This window comes from Sylvia atricapilla, chromosome 2, assembly GCF_009819655.1.
Source record: "Sylvia atricapilla isolate bSylAtr1 chromosome 2, bSylAtr1.pri, whole genome shotgun sequence".
Taxonomy (NCBI): Eukaryota; Metazoa; Chordata; class Aves; order Passeriformes; family Sylviidae; genus Sylvia; species Sylvia atricapilla.
In genome coordinates, this window is record NC_089141.1 from 63088790 (window position 1) to 63111329 (window position 22540).

The following is a 22540-nucleotide window of genomic DNA, read 5'->3' on the forward strand; positions in this document are numbered from 1 at the left end:
ATTTCACATCTTCAAAGGAAGAGGGTTTTACCAAGCAAAAAATAAATAAGTCAGTTGCAATACATCTCAGCATGTCCTGATACATATAACAGATTAAGAATGCTAAGATTTAAGAGCATATGCTTAGAACACATGTTATTCAAATGCAATTTGCCAACTAAAATCTTAAAAAGAAAAAAAAAAAGAAAAAAAAGAAAAAAAAAGAGGATTTTAATTCAGGAATTTATTCTACAGACTTCATGAATATATGCCGATATGTGTAAAATTTGTAATGAGAAAACTGCAAGTGTTTAAAAACCAGTTTGCAAAATCCTTTCTGTGGATGTACATTGTGATAGGTTTCATGAGGAAGCCATAGCAATATTCTAAGATTCACTGTCACTAACTATCAGGTGTATTTCTGAATAAATTCTTAAGAAAATATATTTCTAAAGTTGTTATCAAATACTAATAAACAAAGTTTATTTACTCCCCTAGGAATTTCACAACTCTATCTCAAATTTGGTCTAAACCTATGCCAAGCTGTCTAACAATCATCATAATGAACTCTGTATAGGTTTTACAGCTGAATTAAACTGGTTTAAAGAAAAAAGTTTGGATGTCTCAAGTATGGATGCTCAGAAGACTAGCAGGGAAGTTTATCAATACTTTTAGTTCTTTCTATGTGTGTCAGAACATGGCTCATCTCTTCAGAATCAAAACAATCAGTGTGTTCAGTCTTATGAAAAACACAAGACTGATGGAAAATTGATTTGGCTTGGAGACAATCTTGTCACAGGTCCAATTCCAAGTAGAAGGAGATTTTTCATAACAGCTAGTGATTTCCACAGTTTTGACAGTTTTTGCTTATGTGAAGAGATTGCATGTACAAGTTGTTATTTTCTAAATATGTAGCATAATTTCTGTGTGAAACACTAATCATTAACTCCACAGTTACATTCACTCACAGTTACACATCCATTACAGGATGCAACAGAATTTACAGTTACACTTCTAGGCTGATAGTTTTGGCATTTTAAGCCACAGATAAAGTTTTTATTCCTCTGACCACAAATCTGTGCCCAGAATGTGTTTGGTTTATAAAGTCAACTGTCTAGAGGCTACTATTTAGTAATAATTTACAAGAATTATCTTCTTTTAAATTACCTTCATTTTAATTACATGAGTAGCAATTCCATAATTATGGGTATTACCAATTAAATGGTGTTTTTCATAATTGGAACTTGGTCCAGTTAAGCCCCAAATATATAAATACATATACAAATGCAAGTGTATATGGGCGCATAAATGTATAAACATACACTTCTATATAAGACATTACACCACAGGCTTTTGAATCTAATCTGAATCATATCTCTATTCTCATATATTTTCTAATGAAAAATGAAAATTGCATAATGCCACAAATAATTACATCAGAGTGTTATGTGAATGTTACATTTTCCCTTGGCTGCACAGTAATGGAATGTAGGAAATTCAAAAACTGCATCAGGTTGGCTGATGAAACAGGATGCTCACAGTCTTGTTGAGTCTAGCTTGGAATATTTCCAAGCACAAAGATTCCACAGCCTCTCAGAGAAAACAGCTATAATGAGTACTACTCTCACTGTGTTTTCCTTTGGAACTTAGGACTGGTGCCCAGTGTCCCCTCATTGTGCACCTTCAAGAAAAGAATGATTTTATCTCTTCCATAACCATCTCTCTTAGCTCTTTTCTTTGTGAATGCCCCCTCAGGTTCACTTCATATATTGTGTGCTTCCTGTTTCAGCTTCATAGCTGCTTCAATTTGCTCATCAATTGAAATGCCACCAGCTGGAAAATGCATTCCATTACAGCACCATGAGTAGAGAGGAGTAATAATTTCTTTCAATCCCCTGGCTAATGCAGCTGGTTGGTCTTTATATAGATACAGTACACAACTTTATCAGAAGAGAATATTTTAATAATTTCAGTTGAGAATCCACACATTAAAAGCTGATAGTGTTGACTTTGGCTGCATGTCATTCAGATGGTGTGTACATTGTGCATTGCTCTCCATTCAGCAATCCAAAGACTTGTATGATAACTTTTTTTAAATAAATCTTAGAGAAGAATTGTTCATGCATGACTACATCAAGATAAATCCAAAATATTCTGGTATGTTTAACATGTGAAACAAGAACACTGATTAACCTTTATGAGCATTCCAGAAAATAAAAAGCACCCTAGATGAAAGCAAAAAAGAACAAACAACTTCCCTCACCACTGTAAACAACAGCAAAGCCAACAATAAAAAATATAAAGCATCTGAGATATAATAAAAAACAGCTTTGACGCAGCTTGAATGTATTCATAGCAAACTATAATATTACTACGTGCCAACTAAGAGGCCTTCTATATAAATTAAATGTGTGGGGAGATGAGGTATCAGCACCTTCTTAGCACATACTGGAAGTTTAAGAAAATGAAAAGGATATAACTGTCAGTGAAACAGCTTTGAACTTTTAACTAAAAGTCTTGAAAACCTAGTTCAATGCAGAAGAAAGAAATAACACTACATTACCTTTAGGAAAGTCTTTATTGAAGCACAAGTGAAACTATTAATTCTCATTAACCTTTGTATTTTGAGGAAAAGCAATTTCCTTACCTGCCTGGCTGTGACAGCAGTGTCCTCAGGCTTTACTGTATTTTGTTTAACCCTACTGCAAACAGCAGCTATACTGCCTAGATATAACCCTGCTGAAAGGGTTTGAAGGGAGGGATGTTCTTTAGTTAATGTTAGTAGTGCACAACTGTTCACCTTCTGAACAATTATATTACTGTTAAGCACAAAACATTCGTCTTAAAACAATAAAAAAATCTGACAGGTCTAGACCTATTTAAGACTTTGCACTAGGCTTTACTGAACTACCAGTGTCACTGGCAAAATTTGGTTTCATGAAACTCCAGATTTAAACAAACACATTTTACAAATTTACATAATTCTTTAAAATTTAACTAGCATAAACAGAAATCACAATTCAACTCCTTAATTGCAATAGGAAGTGAGATATAAAAAGCCCAGATGTAGCTTAGGTTCACAAATGGAAAAGATTCTCTGCAATTCTATTAATCATCAGTACACAAGAACTGCAGTATTTATGCCAAAGGGTACAGTATGCCTGTGAAACTTTGCATTTATAAAGACCAATTTAAATCATAAGAAGTTTAAAATAACATCTCAGAATTAACATGATCTCAAAATACTATAATGAAAATAGGGGAAAAATATTTTTATTTTTGATATCATGTCTTTTCAGTAGCATCTATTTTATAAATCACATCTGATTAATTTCTTGAGCAGCCTTGTCTAGCCAACTCATTGCCAGAAGGGAAGACTAAAGAATTCTAATACAGATGTTAAAATAATAAACATAGCAGACATTGATGGAAATGTGCTGATGAGAGAAGGTTCAGAAAGATGAGTTGAGTTTCATACACATTTTCATGATTAATTTATCAAAATATAAAAGGCCAATTAACTAGTTGCTGAGCTAAAAAAATAAAATTAAAAAAAAAAAAAAGTGACCTGCCAAGGAGCAGTTTTTACAATTAATAATTTAATTGAGAGGTAGTTACAGAATAAGGTGGCAGAACTTAAGAGTCCTTTTTCATTATTGACTCTAATGATAAAATATTCCAGTGGGCACAAAAGCTTTACCTCTGCTCCAAGACTGCAGATTGTTTCCATAACATAAATAATTAGCTAAATGATAAAAAAAAAATTGAACAGCATTTCTTTACTTAGAAATAATCACCCTTAATCTTGCACAGAATCTTCCACATATCTGACTAAATTAAAATTTCATTTAGTGTCAATTCAGAAATGAAAATTAAACACTGGGCAAAGTAAAAAAAAAATGTTTTGGTAGTGCCATCACACTAAAGCAGCACTATCTAGAACAGATCACAATCTAAAAGACAAGAAAGAAAGTTATGGAACACTAGGAAGTAAGTTCTTGTTTACCTTTATCTATTACATCTACATTAACATGAACTAATGAACAGTGCTTTGTCTCTTGCATTTAGTAGCTAAACAAACCTCTACATCTCCTTCTTAAATCTTTCCCAACCTAGGCACCTCTAATCTCAGCAGGCTAGAAACCTGTCAGGTAAAATTTGTATAATTATAAAGAATATAACATTTGTCATACTAAAAAAAGAAAAAAAAAAAAAAAAAAAAGGAAAAAAAGCAAGATATGGGCTAAATAAATACAAACGTTAGGCAATGCCTAGAATAAAACAAATCTGAAAAATGTGCAATTATTTTATGTTTCATTTCTTATTAACAAGAGTGTGTTGCATAAAGATATATAAGGGATATGTAATGGAAATTAAATGGAAATGAAAAGGCTATTTTTTATTCTAAGGTTAATCAATGAAGAAAATGTTATACATGACAATGTTTGTATCTCACTTTTCTTAAATCAAAGACAGTTTTCCCATTATGAAAGGAATGGATGAGTGAAATTCTAACCTGCTCCCTAACAAAACAAATAAATGTGCTGAATAAATATTAAATCACCACAGCAAATAAGAAATCACTGCTTACTCAACTAATGAAAATGAAGTAAGTATCCTTGTTTATGCAGAACTGCAGGCACCACTAGAATTTAATGTCCTTGTTTGAAAGGATGACCTTTTCCACTGAAATCAGAAAACACCTAAAATAATTTAAATAGTTTGACAACATCTTAAGTATCTGGTCTCAGGAGCATGATTCAGGGGTTTGTCTTTGATGCTTAGGATTTCTACATTTACAAAATAATCTAAACAGTGAAATTTGAATAATTACAGTGATGAGGCTACATGTGGCTAGGGACTGGTCACATATCCCTGATCTAGATGCAGGAATTGAATGAACCATGAGCAAGAGAATTACTCTTTGAAAGCACCAAGTGGTGCTCCCCCGTCTCCATAAATGTGGAAGCCAAATTTTATATAATCATTACAAAAAATAGTTTAATATTTAATCTCTAAATAGCTATTGTTACCCTGAGATTGAAGACATTTAAATATCCTTTGGAGACCCTTAAATTTCTCCACTAATGACAAAAGAGGCCAGGAAACCAAGCTTAGACCAGGCAACCAACATTAACATGACCAAGTCATGCAAGCTAACTGGCTTTTTGTTTATATTATGAATTTTAAAAGGTCAATAATAAATGTGCACTAGTGTAAGTATGAATTCATGGATCAATTTTTTTTTAATAGGGATAAAGCTATTAGTTACTGACAATTATGTTTGCAAGTAGAACTGAAATTAGATGTGGGATGTATACATTTTTTAATGCCATGTCATTGCTTTAAACATATTAGAAGTAGCAGGACATTTTGATGGTCTAACATTGTCTCATTTTCTTCAGTGTTTTCAGCTACAGATACAATATTTTAAGGACAATAATAGAAGCAAAACACATTAAAAAAAAGAATCATCATTGTTTCCATTAGTTTAATAATAAGTCAAATCTGCCATCTGAATTCTGTAAAAGGATTGAAGTTCTGTTTAAATGACACTGCATATTGCACATATTTTACCTGTTTCTCTGTATTTTCAGATGGAAAGATAAATTCCCATGGATGCAAGAAAGAAAAGGAAGTTTTTGATATTCTTAGAGGAAACCACCTGGATGCACTGGTTTTTATAAATTCTCCCTAGAAACATTTTACTGTAAAGAAATCTTGTTATTCTTTCTTAAACAAAAAGGAAACTCTTCTTTATTATCACTGGGATATAATGGCAGCAGTTAGAAACATTGCCTCTCATGTAAACTACTAATCATCTGCATTTAAACTTGCATAGTTTCTAATGTGTAACATGTAAGTAGCTCATTTCTCCAGTATCAGAAATGCTGTCATTTTACTCATATAAATCAATTAATTCCTCATTCCCTGGATAGCCAGCATCCCTATGGGAATGTACATGAATTCACATATTTCTGTTCATGTTTTTTAATCCATATATTAAAATATCTTTCAAACTAACTAAGATATTTAGTCTATTTAAGTTTACTTAATACTATATGAGTTATGTGTTCATGTCATACCTTCATGACACCTGACAGGGAAGGTTTCAAAAGAATGGTTAGATATTAGGAAAGGCTTCAGAATCACTGCAGCACTGAGGTAAATTCCTTGCATCTTTCCCTTAGTAGGCACACTCCAACCAACCATTACTCCCTTTGACTGAACTATGATGTATTTCTGTGCTGCAACAAATTCTAGGTATCTCCTGCAAGAAGTCTCTTCTCTGTGGTGACCAACGACAGGACCCAAGGGAAAGGCCTGGAGCTGTGTCAGGGTAGGTTTAGATCAGGCATCAGGAAAAGGCTCTTCACCCAGAGGGTGAGTGAGCACTGGAAGAGATCCCCAGGGAAGTGGTTACAGCACAGCCTGTGTGAGTTCGGGCAGTGCTTGAACAATGCTCTCAGGGACATGGTGTGACCCTTGGGAAAGGTGCTGTGCAGGGCCAGGAGTTGGACTCAATGATTCTTGGGGGTCCCTTCCAGCTCAGAATATTCTGTAACACCCTGAAAAGAAGTTTACCGCCTCTAAGCTACAGCTTCCTCCTGAGCTAAGGAATTTCCTATCTTCTCCGATACTGTGGATTTCTTGTTTAGCAAAATTTCTCTAATGATGTTCTGAACCTCTAAAGTGTTCCCTCTGCTGAGCAACCTGTTAAAGAGAACTTGGCCTTTGTCCCACACTCTTCACTCGGTTTTCAGTATTCATGACTTAACAGAATGGCAGCCTGGTCCACCACTGCACCTTTTTAAAATCATATATCAAGCACTAACAAGGAAAAAAAATTGATTAGCATGACATAGATATTTAGAATTAAAGGCAGGAAAACTAGTTAGGTCATTAATCTGGGGTTTTTTTTTTGTATATCAAATATATCCTGCATATACAGTTCACCACTTACTCTGTGACTCAGAATAATTTCTGCTTTGTCTCAATTTTATTCAAACATGTTCAATCTTGAGATGAAAATACCTAGAGATGGAGAATCCAATGCTTTTCTCTGCAGTTGTCCCAGTTCATTCCAGTGTTTAAGCAATCTTGTTGATGGAAAAGTACTTTACTTCCAATCCATCTAAACTGAATTGGCTCTTGCTAAGATTTCTCAACTAGATTAAAGAGCTCTTCAGTTCACACTAGTTTCTCCCTGCGGAGGCACACTGTCATCAAGAACTTCATCTTCTTTTCTTTTTAATAAGCTGAAACAGCCTAAGCACTCTAAGATATTTATTGCAAGACATTTTCTCTTGTCCTATAATCCTGTGTGTCTCCCCTCTTCACACCCTCAAAATGTCAAGTGCTATTTAAAAATGGTGACATAAGAATTATACAAAATACCCTGAAATCCACTACTACATCCAGAAATTAGTTTTATTTTTTTTAATTTTTTTTTCACTGCACCAGACTGACACAGAAGGGAGTTCTTTACCTATTCTGCATTTATATACATATATATTTTTATATATAATATTTGGGTATTTATCTATATTTATCTACATATAGATATGGATATATAAAATATATGTATGTACAAGGACACATACATATACTTGTATCACTAGCACATATTTTGAACTCCAAGTTTTACCTTCATCTTAATTGTGGTAAATTTCCTTTCAAGAATTCCAGTTTCCATTGAAGCACATTCTGCTCTGGTCTACATGTGGGAAAGTAGTGCAATTATTATAAGCAAATTTATGCTTCTGTAAAGTTTCATGACATTTATACAATTAGTGGTAGATACATTCACCATCCCATTGTAATTACACTGTTATTTTCTTGATCTAGCAATTAAAATCTATTTTTTTCCTGCATTTGTTGAAAAGAAATAATTAATATCTGCTCTTGGCACTTTCCACTATATATCTGTATTTACTGATTTCTACTTTTTCTGCACTGATTTTTTCATTGCGTGTATTTTCTGAGCTCATTTCTAAGTTGTTTTTGTGGGTTTGTGTTTGAGGAAGTTATTTATTTTGTTAGAATTCTCTGTGTAAGCATTTCCTCACTTTCTAGGAATGTGAATTCTAAGTAGTTTCATACTTCTTCATACCATGTTATGCCTTTTTTTTCAAAGATCTCGATCTCCTCAATATCTTGGTTGTAAATACCTAACTAATTTACTATAATAACTTTCTACTTTTGCAATCAAGACTGTTAAGTACTACCCATTTTTGCTTATCCTTCTTTTTATGTAAAGTCTTCACATGAACCAATTTAATCTTTGAGAACCAATGTTTCGTTCATGCTATCAGATCATGAGGTCATGAATTTGCTTTGCCTAAGTAATTATTTGGTAAAGAAACCTGGCAACTAATATATCCAGAAATGACTGGTTCCTACTTTTATTAGTAATATTTAGTTAATACATTTTTACACCTTCAAATCTTCCATAATGACATTCCCTCATAAAATATCTCACTTTTACAACTTGAAAAACAACAGTATTTATTTAAAAATCTAGTTCTACAGGTCTCCAACAGACATTTTTCACTGTTTTAATGTTCTTCCATTTTCAATTTATCAAAATTTCTTTGATAAGTGCTAATTCTTACTAATTACCTCCCTGCCACTTCATTAACCACTAATACTTTTCACATTTTTTGTTGAATGAAAAAGTCATATGGTCTCATGCTTGTGGAAGGAAATCACAATAATCAGCTTGTTGCTATCTGTATTAAATGCAGTTTTACATATTAAATGAAAATTTCTCCAGTTAGCTGCTCTGTCTTAACCTGAGTTCATAAGTAATTACATATCACTATGATATTTCTTGTCCATTAGAGTTTCCTGTGCTCTAGGATTCTTCTCTTGGTCCTTCTTACTTAGAGTATAATTTCAAATTCAGACCTTTCATTCTTCATTTTTTTCCCTAGGGTAGGTAACTAACTCACTTGTGGGCACATTAAAAATAATGTTAGTGTTAAGTAATCAGCCCAGGCAATTCTCCATGGTTGGTATCTCTTATTAGTGCCCTGACAATCCTTTTATCTTTGACAGGCTTTAGACTGTTCAATTTATTAGAACTGGTTTTGTTTGGGTTTGGTTTTTTTTTAATGAACTCTCCTTTTCATGATAGAGAACATCCACACTACAGACAAAAAAAACCCCTCAGAGATTCTCTGAGAATTAATATCAAGTTAAGTAATATATATAGCCACTATCAAGATAAATAATACATATATTTATAAAACACTAACTGAAATATTCTTAGTACTAAAAATTGTAAAATTAGCCTCTAGAGGCATATTCTTTAATCTGTCTGTTTATATTTTACATAATCCACCAGGGGGAGTTCTAAGAATGAAATAGAAATATTGACAACAAACATGAACTCTTGGAAAAAAAAGAATTTAAATATGTAACTGCCATGACTTACACTTTCTGTTGAGCATTAAAATTTCCAGTCAAGTCTATGACAAGAACTTGAGAGTTTAGTAACTATGGATTCATACTTAAGTTGAAAATTCTAGTGTTCCAAAACAATGATAAAGGGGAGAATTAAATGCAGCTTCTTAAGTCTAATCTTCAGTGGTTTGAGTATTTTTGAGTAATTATTGAAGTAAATTGTATTTAAACTTGAGTCAACTGTCAGTCTTTAACTATGGGCACTTCAGTCATACAGGATATCCTTGTAAATTCTGTTTTTTAGCAACATCAGTGTTAAGTGATAGATTTTCCAACTTTTTCATCCCACAGAAAAGCCCCTGGACATATCCACAATTCTCTACATCTTGCTCTCAGCAATGTTTCCCTTATGGAGGACACTTACATTATATCAATATGCTCAACCCTCTAAAACACCCTGGCTAAACAGGTTAACATCAGGTATGATGTTAATATGGCACCATTTTGAACAAATAATTCCAGAGGTTGTAAGCAAAGAAACAATATAAGGAGAGTCATGAAGGATATGCAAGAATATCAACATCCTTAAAAAAGGTTGAAACAATCTTAATAGGGTGATTCTAGAAGTATATGTGTTTGCCAGCTGGTATAAACAAGCATTAGCTTAAATTACTCTAATGAAATTATGTCCATTTAAATTACATTACTTTTTGCTACTCTAAACACTTTTTAAAGTACTAGATGTGATAATGATCTCAAAATCAAGTAAGGCTATTTCCTTCTAAGAAGCAACTGATTAATCTTCTTTTGAAGCATGTTTTAATTTTTGAAGCAATCCAGAAGCAGTCATCTTCTGACAGGCTTTTGGAAATGCAATTTTGAAAGATTAGAAGTTATTTAAAGGAATCACTCAAAGAGGTTTTTTTCTTCTTCGCATTTTTCTCCCTTTTCTCTCCTTTAATTTTGAGCCATTTGTCTTATTCTATAGAACAGTTGTTCTTTGCTGCTAGGCTGCAAGTACACTGGATGTCACAAAAGTGGGGTTACATACATTGGGACCATAGGGTAATAAGACAAGCCTGATCATGAAAAAAGAAAAAGAACCCCCAGATTCCAAATCCTCATGGGAGTGAGGATCACCTATAATTGTTAATTGAAAAAAGTCTTCTCTACTTAGGGGAATGCTGAATTGATAGAAGTTTCCCATTCCTTAGAAAATTTCAACACTTGCAACAATAATTATTGTCTTCATTCTATTTCAGCATTGGTTACATTTTCAGAAATTATGGGAAATATTTTTATGAGGGTTTTAAGGGATGAGGTCAACCAGTTTCTCATTTCCATTCTGAAACTAACAAGCTTCTTGGTTGTACTGATTTTATCAGGTACAGAGCTATATTTCTTCACAGTAGTTAGTATGGGATTACTTTTGCATTTATGCTGAAAGCAACATTGATAACACACTGTTGTTTTAACTGTTGCTGAGCAGTGCTTACACAGCATCAAAGCCTTTATAATTATAATTTCATTACATTGAACCTGACAGCCATAATTATATATAATACAGCTTATGCATTATATATGTACATAATTACATATTTATATATTAAATATATACTTTGAAATGAAAAGCATACCTGAACAGTGAAGCTAACATACATTGTAATTTCCAGTTACCCTTCTGGATTTCTCATTATTTACTGCTTTTCCAGCTTAATTTCTAAGGTTTCCACTATGTATTCTCTGTGTAGAACAGAACTACTACTGACAAGGTTGTGTCTACTTTAAGTGACCAAGAGGTAAAACCCCTCATGTATGGAAAGAGAGTAAAGCATGGAAACCAAAGAGCAGGGAGAGAGGAAGGAAAGAAGGAAAGAAAGGAAGCAGCAAGCAGGGAGGACATGAAAGCAGAAAAGCAGGAAGAGAAAGAGGGAGGGACAGGAAAGGGACATAGGGAAGGTGGAAGTAGGAGGGAGAGAGAGCAGAAGGAACACGGGGAGGAAGAAGAGAAGAAGGACACAGAGAAAGCGAAAGAAATTAATGATATTATGAAAGACATGGAGAGGCAAAAAAGGAAATAACGCAATTCATTACATACAGATATACTTGCAGGCCTAGCCTCTGCATTTTACATGTTGCTTGTATAAAAATCACACCTTATTAGTGCTGTAGAGTTTTGTTGCCTCTTTTTCAGAACAAATTGTAAGAAAAAGACAGATCAAATGTGGCAGATTAGCTTTTCTATAAAGATTTAATTGTACTTTTATTATTTTTAGATAAAAGTGCACAGTTTTGAATATATATAAAGTGTTCTGTTGTAGCCATCATGTATTATGTCTTTAAAACTTCTAAGTCTAAATGAGTTACAAAACTGCAGCAGTTTTTCAATAGTAAGTTTCCATAAAGGGAAAAAAACAAAAGGAAGCATTTCTGGTAAGGTTTCCTAGTCAATACGACCTGTTATTTCTTGGTGCCAAGAAAAAAGTCCACCATGAACAGCTGTCAAGGAGGAGGGGCAGGGAGAAAGAGCACCAGACAGTGTGATGCTGCAAAATTCAATTTAATTATTGAACCAAAGCAGTAGGTAAGCTGTGTCAGGAAAAACTTCACACTCCCACACATACAGCCCACACACAGTTCCAGCTACCAAAGCTGGCCCTAAATGTGAGTTGGCACAGTGGAACCTGGGGAAATGCAGTAATTTCTGCAGCTCAGGGGTGGACGCCTGCATACCAACTTCCCTTCCCCTGCTCTTCTGCTCCCAACCCCTGCTACTGAGGAGGCCTGGCACAGGCCACAAATAAAATCACTCCTTGATGATACGATGTAACTTTCTGGCAGCTTCAGGTTTTGCTCTTCTCTTGCTTGCTGACCCACAGCCTGTACCAAGGCTTATCATATTCTGTCTCTGTTAGAATGAGTTATACTGTCATTATATTGTCTGCTATGGCTCATTATATCCAGTCACCCAAGTATTTATTAAGACAAGGTTGTGGTGTTTCCACAACAGAAAAACTTTCTGAAAGTTTGCAATACCACAAGAAGTTTTCTGAACAGGAATAAAATGAAGTATTTTATGAAACAGCATATGAAAAGTCCTAGGATGGAGTAACATGCCAATTAAATTGAGATATCAGTCTTGTCTATTTATAATGATTTTTTTTTTTAGCATCAGTGGTGCTAAGTAAGAATATACACTCTTTTGTTCCTCTGGCTCTAGCTAGGAAGAAATATTTGCAGGTGATTTTTTTTTTCTCAGTATCTCTGTATTAAGATTTTCTAACATCTGTCATTATTGTATTTAAGGGTTCCTGTACACTGACAGAACACTGTAAAGCCTCTGTTTCTTATACTGCTTCAGGAAAGATCTCTAAGGCTTCAGTGCTAACCTCTACTCTGAAGTGTTATCTTCCCCCCGCCTCCCCCCCCAGTACTGGAAACATCAAAAAACACACCATTCCTTGAGATTTCACTGTCTTTATTTTTGTATGACTGCAAATTCTTTCTTAGTCAACAAAGAAATGAGATGTCTGCCCTGCATTGTACTGAACACATTATCGCCAGATAAGATCACACTGAATATTTTCAAGCCATTTTGACAATATGAGCTACTGATGATTTCAGAAAGCAGAGCATTTAACAGGAAAAAGAATCTTGGTGATGGAGTTTCTGCAGAGTAAATTTCTATTGGTCATATACTCTTCTGGTTTTTTTACTCTTCAACCATAGTCCAAATACTAAGAATCTTTTTTCTGTCATGTCTCACTCCTGTATTTTTCCTTCTGTTTTTCCTACCAGAGTTCCCCATATTAGTATCAATTCAATCACCCTGTCCAATGTTAGCTCTTTTTCACTTCCCAACAGATACATATTCCAGTTAAACTATATTCTTTGTTGCCTGAGATGCCCATTTAAAGCAATAGTGGGTCCTTTTTCTACCCTAAAGGATTCCGTCTCAATGTTAAAGTCTTGGGGATAGCAGAGAGAAAATGCACTTAAAGCTTATGTCATGCTTTCTTGGTACCCCTGACCTGGAAATTCAATACTACATACTACATTTGCAGAGAATTCAGCCATCAACAAATTTTCAACACACACAATTTAAGAACTCATGCAGGTGTTTTATTTACTCATCCTCTAATACTTTCACAAAAACAAAGGAAGAATGCTTATCACCAGAACTGGTCACATCCTTTAACCTTATCAAAGATATGCAAAAAAGCTACGTATTTGATTTTACACTGGTACACAGACTCAAAGGTTTGAATTTACAGCTACAAAATTCAGCTACTTTGTTTCTCACCCTCATTGTTTTCCATGAATGCCAAGAAAATCCTCCAAGATTCACTATCTTAGGAGTGCTTTTTTTAGTTTGATGTCTGCAGTTCTGCAGTTTGCATACTGAAACAGATTCATGCTGATTTTAGGTACTCACCAATGCTTGTTAGGTTAAGTCTGCTTGTCCTGAGCTGCCTCTAAGAGCAGTAGTTTATTGCTGCTTACAGTTCAGTCAGATGAAGCAGGATTTATAAATTGATATATTCTTCACTTGAGAGATTGAGATATAGATCTGCTGATCTCACAGACAATTACCATAACAAGAAGAGACCTATCAGAGTACCCTTAGTATGCAATTATATGTCTAAAGCATAGAAAGTATTAGCTCAATGGGATATTAACACTGCTGCTGAATGTTCAGTCTTCTGGAACTAGAAAACACTTGAAAAAAAAATTTAAAGCTATGGGAACATTAAAAAAAAACCAAAACAAAACAAACAAAACAAAACAAACAAACAAACAAAACAAAACCCAAAACCATTAAAGCTATAGGAAGTTGAGACTTGTGTATACTGTAAAAATGTTATTCAGCTGAGAGCACTGCTTTTCAGAGCAGCTCTTTAGGAATAATAAAGAATTCTGCCATACTAACCTTTTAAATGTAGCATCTAGGCAACCAAATTGAACTTCCTGATGATTAAGAAGCCATCAAATTGTGATTAAAGCACTGTAGACTATTTCCTTAACTATTTTCCTGTAGATTTCACAGCATTTTACTACCAGCAGTTGTCTTTTCTATTTTCTATTAATTATCTTGCTGTCCATATGCTAGTTCTTGAAACACTCTTACCTTCCTCTTCTCCAACTGTGTCTTGATGGAGTGGTACTGTAACGTGCTATGTCACAGCTGTACTAAAGAGAACTTAAAATGAAAGCAGCACACTGTGCTAAGTGCTGATTATTGCTTTCAAACAAGAATCTTAAAAATACTGCAAGTGTGAAAGGTGATCTATAAAGTACAGTTTCTTCTCAAAAAAGAAAAGAAAAAAGAAATTGGGAGTAGGAGTCATAATAATAGCAATAATAGTTTACATTTAAAAAGCTACTGAAATATTTTAAGAAAGTCATTCTATCAAGAGAAATAAAAGATCAAATTTTGTGATTCAGTTTAAAGTGGCAGGGATTTTGTGACTCTTACTTGTGTTTACACTGTTACAGTTGTTTACTTTTGTGTATCAATAGTATGGCTTTAAAGGAACAAAACAGAAAACTCTAAACCTCAAAAGATATACTTCCCAGTCAAGCATAATTGTTACTGGATTGTAAGTTCTCAAATGTTTTTCACTTTAATTTCTGTATCTCTGGTATTATTATTTATTTAATCACTGTTGTGTATTTGGAGTATTTTCAACTTAATTTATGTGTCCAAGGACACTAGAGATAGGAAGTATCTTAAAAAAAACCCAACCTTTAAACAGAGTATCAGAATAACAGCTTTAAAAATCAGAATTTACTGGTCAAGTGAAAGGATCCTGTTTTCCTTAAAATTTGCATTCTGTGTAAATCTAGGAAGCATTTTAAACAGAGATGTAATTAAACTTTTTTACTCCAAGCTATTACTATGAGCATAAGAAACAGAAAATTGTAACATGTTTTAAAATTTCATTGTGCTGATGTTAACTTGTTGCTAACATGCTACCAATAGCTTACTACTAATAAAAATCAATTAAATTCTAGCTCCAGGAAATCCATCTGTTGCACATTGCTTGGAAAGTAACATTAAAACAAAATCTGTACTTTTGCTTCATGTTGTCCCTGGATACACAGCTCATATCTAAGACCACTGAAAATATACAGGAGATATATTTACTAGCCTTACAGAATAATTTTGCTTCAAAGTGACCTCATCTAGTCACAGTCCCTGCTCAGTGCCTTGTTGCAATGTCTTAACTAGGTCAGGTTACTAAGCAACATTTTCAGTCATGTCTTGCATACTTCCAAGAACACATCCCAAAAATTCCAGTGGTTAAATACTCTCCTAGTATTTAACCACTCCCAATGTTCTAAAACAAATAATTTTAATATCCAGTTGGGATTTTCTGTATCCTAATTTGTGTCTGTTGCCTGTTAATCTGCACCCCCAACAACAGTCTTTTTGTCTGTATCCCCTCCATCATCTGGGTAAATGCAGGGAGCAGTAAGGCCTCCCTCAGTACCCCAGGTTCATCAGGCCCAGCTTCCTCAGACTTCCCTCACGCACTGTTCCAGCATTCAATCAGCATGGTGACTTCCCCTGGACTAACCATTATATCCATGTCTCTCCTGTGTTGAGGAATACAAAAGGAGGCACAACACTTTCTGTGCAGTCTCATGGGTGCCAAAGAGGGAAGGATCACCTTCAACTTTCTCACTCTCTCTGGTACACCCTCACCCACAATGATTCTCACTCTCACTTCTCACAGAAAGGGTACATTGCTGGTTTACATTCAGCTTGGTGTCCTCTTCTGCACAGCTGTTTCCTAGACAGTTGCTTCCCAGCCTGCAGTGGTGCATGGGGTTATTTGTCTCTAGATTGCAGGACTTTGTGCTTCCCTTTGCTGAACTTTGTAATGTTTCTCACTTTTGGGATCAGGCCATTTAATACCTTTCTTGGTATCTGGATCTGGATGAGGGAATCAAGTGCATCTTGAGTGAGTTTGCAGGAAACAAAATGTTGTGCAGGAGTGTCATCTGCTGAAGGGTAGAAAATCTCTGCAGAGAGATTGGAAACGACTGATGGTTTGATGGGCCAAGGCCAGTGGTGTGAGGTTCAACATGGCAAAGTGCACTTTGCCTGCACTTGGGTCATAACAACATTGCATCCTCATGCAACACTGCATGCTTGGGGGTGAGTGGTTGTAAAGCCAAAAAGCTAGTGAAGGGTCTGGAACATAAATCCTTTTGGGAGACTGTGATTACTGGGGTGGTTTAGCCTGACGAAAAGAAGGTCCAAGAGAGATCTTATTGCTCTCTGCTACTACTTGAATGGAGCTTGTGTTGAGTGGGGTTTGATGTCTTCTCCCAGGCAACCAGAGACAGGACAAGGGGATGGAAACTGCCTCAAGTTGCACAAATGGAGGTTTAGGTTGGATATCAGGAAAAATTTCTTCACTGAAAGAGTGCTGAAGCATTGCAACAAGGTCTCCAATTAACTAGTGAAGTCATTATCCCTGGAGGTATTAAAAAAAGTAAGTAGAAATGGCATTGTAACATGGTTTAGTGGGTATGGTGGCATTTTTTCGAAGGTGGGACTTTATCTTGGAGGCAATTTCCAACTTTAATGATTCTGTAATTCTGTGCCTTTAGCCCAGTGCTTCAGCATGCCCTCTAAGTACCAGCCATGTTCTCAAACATATCACCTCCTCTTGCCAGTTTGATGAGAGAGAACTCCCTCCTATCAACCCGTAATTACTGAAGTTGCTAGACAGAGTTGGACCCCAAAATTATCCCTGAGAAACATCACTATTTACTGGTCACCAGCTGGACTTTTTACTACACATTACATGTCTCTGGGCCTCTCTGTCCAGTCAGCTTTTCATCCACTTCATTGTCTGTTTATCCACTTTACCAATGTGGTGTTAAAGACGTCAATGTGTTCAAAACAAAATACATTTTGAAGTTAAAAAGTTGTTATCTGGTCAGTATCTACTGAGCAGCATGTGGTCAGCTATATTAAATAGTAGAAAGCAACCTTATGACCTGTACATTTATGATGTTAATCAGCTGGGACAGGGTCCAGCCAGGCCAGGGTTAATTGTTGCAGTATCCAAGAGGGTGGGTAGGTAGGACCTGGAGGTTATTCCATACCACCTCATACCATTTTCCAGGGACTTGGAAAAGCTCCCTTCCAGGTCAGGTAGTGTGGCTGATGAAGCAGTTGAGTATTGTTGTGTGGGGCTGCCCCACGGTGAGGGTGAGCATGCGAATGATTTGCCTCCTTATTGTACACTTTGTCATTTGTTGGCTGCTACTTTTCTTATCTCATTGCTGTTTCCCATAAATTGTTCTCATCTCAACCTATGATCTTCAGCTTTTGTGCTTCCAGCTCTCCTCTCCAGTCCCATTGCAGGGGGATGGGGGAAAGAAAAGGTGGAGTGAGTGAGCAGTGCCTGGTTTGGAGTGCTTTAGTGAGAACACTGAATTGAGGAATACTACTTTTTATCATGACACTAAAGAAACGTTAAATTACAATACTAGACAGTTTTCTTGCCTCACTTGTTATCCAACTTTAGTTAAAGCTATACTAACACTGAAATAAGCCCCTGATGTCTGAATGTACAACTACAGCTCATTAATGACTGTTATGAACATCTAGGAATACATCAAAAATATTTTTCTTCATTTGAATATGGAGTAACATTACAGTATTTCAATATGCTTCAGGATAAACTGTTGTAAATGGAAAGGAAAGGTTTTACATATCACTCCTCCCCCACACCAGCCCAACAGGTTTTAACTGTGAAATTTTGTTACCTAGATAATAAACATAACTAATAAAATGATCACTGAGGCTCTTCACCATAAAAGATCATTAAAAATTTTGCATAAGGCATACACTTCAACTAAATGAAATGGTTTCTCCATCTGCAGTACAATCAGAACTCTCTAGTAAATTAGAGTCCATATAGAGGCAGTACTTGTCACTGAGATTACTTACGTGCTCATAATTAAGTTTGAATAATGTTTTGTTGTGCTGGGACTAATGACCCTTGCAGTGCAAAGCACAGAACTGCATCTCTGAGAAGCTAAACACCTCTTACCACTTCATTCAGAGGCACTTGCAAACATTCTGCATCTCCCAGGCTTGGAACTGTAACATATGTTAGAGTCCTTTATATTGCTAACATTATGACTGGGTTACAGACACATCAATCACTGTATTCCTTTATGTTCTTCTGGTCAAGGAATTTTTACTTACGGCCATTCTTCTGCTCAGTGCATCAAAGTAATTTGAACATTTAACAAGTTTATGTTTAGCAATTTATTTTGAAATATAGTGAAATAAAAATAGGGAACAAGCTCTATCATTTCAACTCTCAAACTGCAGTTTCAAGATGTAAAATGATCACTGAGGTTTAAGTGAAGTTTCCTGAGAGGTGAAGCACTGACAGATTATATAGCTCTATCCATGAGGTATTTCAATTTACTGTTTGAAGCAATCAAGTTTAAGTCAAATGGCACAATAATGAGATGAAGAATCTGGTACTATACCTTGGGAGGCAACACTCTCAATTTCTAAACATTATCTATATATTGTAACACAAGCAGAACCATGGCCTTTCCTGGGAGAGAGAAAGCAAATTACATTTGTATTCAAAACCAGACCAGGTCTGGAGGTTGGTTGTTGTTGGGTTTTTTGTTTGTTTGTTTGTTTGTTTTCATACTTTGCCAGGCTTTAAAATCAAACTGCAATTATCTTTTTAAGGAAAAATATGACATATTTTTCTTCTTTTGGTATTTACCAATCTACCAAAGTAGTTGTTGTAAAAAGGGCTAAGTGGTACACTAAAGCCACAGAATCTATTAATCTAGTATGGTCTATTATAAACCTTCACCAATAAACACACAATGGTTCAAAGTAGAGCATATCTGAAAATATCTTCTACTCTAAAAACAATTGCATCTCAATGAGGGGGCCATCACAATTTCAAATTACACTTTACTCTGTTTTCTAAAGAGACAGATAAGTACATACAGCATGACTTAAATTTCTGACAAGTACGACAAGCTGATAAATTGTGGACTTTAGAGGTTAGCTTCCCTACATATGAAGCCACTTATAACTAAAAGAATAAAGAACAGTCATTAAAGATGCTTGCTAGAAGAAATAATTTGATTCAGCTTATTAATACGTTCCATTTTGCTGCTTTTATGTTTTTTTTAAAAGAGATATCACACATGCATTTCACTCAACTATCATCTAACTTAACTCTGGCAATAAACTAGGAATTAAAACTTACCAGACATATGGTTCTGCAGATTGAAAGCTTTCAGAAACTGACAAGCCAGTAACAACGCAGATTGCAATTAAGTACAGAAATCTTAAATCAAGAGACATGGGTATTTGTGCTGCCATTCAAACTATTCATTAAAAATAATTTAAAAAATAAAAATCACACCATAAAACACTGGCAGGGCATTTTCATACCTCAAATATAAAACAAACTGCATTAAATATGACATGCCTAAAAAGGAAATTAATGACAATTTACATTTTTTCTCATATTAGCCTCTTCCTTGTAAAGTTTTCATTTAAAATGTTGCCACCAAGTTGCATTTCTAAAAAGTTCAGGGAGTGCAAACATAAAAAACTCCAACGTTCACTGTTGACCAAATTTTTATGAAATCTACTTTCCTCTTTTCTTCCACCAATCTCATATTTTGCTACATGGCAAACGTATTTTCTAAGATTTTTCAAATGTTATTTGGTTTTCTCTTCACTGCTTTTCTTATCTTCATTTCCTCACTTTCTCCCCTCTTCTATGAACATATTTGCTCTTCCTCACTGAGATTTTGCATTTCAAAATAATAATTTGAAATTTGACACTGAAGGCTAAATATCCCTTAATATAAAGGTGAGTTAGATAACAACAGTGTACTTTAGAACTTATATCAAGTCTGAGACTAGGCAAGAAGATTTCTTTGGAAAATGAAGATTAAAACATTTAAAGGGACAATGAAGCAAAATATTTCATGAAAATATATTGATTTTCATTAAAATGCTATTGTGAAGACAATAGTGAATTACTTTCTACTTAAAAGTAATTGGTGGAGAAAAACTATATAACATTTGCCAGGTATAATGTAGGCAGAAAGCTACTGTTTTATAATTTGTTTTTTTTTCAAATGAATCAATGAATATTTAATTTCAACTATGTAATTAGCTAAGAAGCAAAATTATTCAAATATGAGATCTAACTTGAGTGGTATCTCAATAGTATTACACAATCTACCATATAAGCCACACCTATAAACCTATTTTTGCAAGACTATTTGAAAACCTTTGTCGTCCCCATTCCTACGCCAGTATAGAATTATTGTTTCTTTGAGGTTTTTCATCTCAAGCAAACAACTGCACAAGATTCCAGAGTTACAGGGGTACCTACTTCCTATTCACAACAAACATTTGCAATAACACTGTAGAAGAAGACTCATAGCTAGAATTTGAGATATGCTGTAGCCCTGGTTTCATGCCTGATATGTTTTAGTTTTCTGAAATTCTTTTCCCAGGGAATTTTCTGTAAACAGGAGAAATGTTTTTTGTAACTGTGCCTATGTTATTCATTCCTTTTCCAAAGAGGGACTTCTTCTTGATGTCCCCCCGCTCGGACCAATGTGATTGAAGAGGTTTGCCTTTGTGTCACCAATCAAATTGGTCTGTGTAAAGTAGTATATAAGGGAGACACATCCCAAAAATAAAGGAGTCATTTTCAGCCTTCTGAAGCTTGGAGTCTGTGTCATTGTGGTGTAAAACAGCATTGATACACCACTTTGAACTCTTAAAAAAAACCACTCTTAAAAGCTTCAAAGAAAGGGCCTTGAAGTTCTCTGGAATGGAAGAGAACTATTTTTTCAGGTAACAGTGAATTTTCCATCCTTTTTTTTGCCATCACTTCCCCTCAAATCTTCTGCATAAGACCAGAGGAGTTTGTTAATGTTTGCCCTCCTCACAGTCCATACTACTGTCCTGGAGTCTGAAGGAAAAAAATAATGCTGTCACCTCAGAAACTATGCATCTGCTCTTTATCTGCGCTCATTATTTTCCTCCCCTTTCTTCATATTCCCAGGTCTCTGGTGTTCCTCTATCACACTCCTCAGGGTATCTTCCTTGAACTGTGTAAGTTTTTCCTGGTTATGTATCCATGTAGAAGAACTAATCACTTTTCTCTTACGCAGGTTCTTTGATTGAAAGTGCTGTACTGAAGATAGGCAATTAGGCACTCCTTCCCCACTCACAACTGATCTTCCACACACATTAACACAAAACAGTGAGCCAAACAGATGTGAGCTGACTCACACCTAAATGAAGTAACACAGTGCCTATGAAAATATCACATACTTATCTTTTTGGGTTATGTTTTCACTGGGTCAGAAAGAAACATTGTCATTTCATGGTGATTATCTGTTTTTCTCGCAAAGAGAAAGCCTGACTTGTGCCTGCTTTCAAATGCCCTTGAGAATAAATCAGAGCTTGCTTATTAATTACAACTGACTTCTTTTATCTGCCATCTGATCTGCAATCTTTTATTGGTGATTTTCCCATCACACAAAACTGAGGTTTAGAACTCGGCATTAAAAGAATAATGAATTATATACCAAATATCTGAGACATGGCACAGATCTTTGTGAACTTTGTGATATATTAGGTATGTATTAGTCACAAGCCTTCAAAATGTACTATGAGTAATTTCATTCACACAAAAATATTTTATTAAGTTCTTCTAGAAGATCATAAGCAGTTTTTAAAAAATTTGAAATCAATGTTTTTCTCTATTTTTTCATGTTTATATAACAAAACAAACTGAAAACACGAAAGTGATATATAAATCTATGAAATACATTGATAAAAATGTTGGATTTTTTTCAAAATACATCTGATCAGTTCTAATGCAATTTAATTTGAAAGATCACATGCTTTGTGAATGCTGCTCTGACAGCTTAATTCTCTCTGCTGACAGAGGAAGGTTAAACTGATTAGCTTGGACCTGTAATACAGAGAAATCACACAAGTCACTCCAGAAGTGCAACATGGTTATACGACCCGAACTGTAGTGGTAAAAAACACAGTTAAACCTGTGAATTGTAATGTGGTATTAGTTAAAGAAAAGAATAAATA

At 34.9% G+C, this 22540-nt stretch overlaps 1 protein-coding gene across 1 annotated transcript in view; it reads right to left on the bottom strand.

The window, feature by feature from the left end:
* The window catches only part of KLHL1 (kelch like family member 1), a 183692-nt gene that overhangs the window by 78744 nt on the left and 82408 nt on the right, over positions 1-22540 (bottom strand). The gene's annotated exons all lie outside the window — the stretch shown is intronic.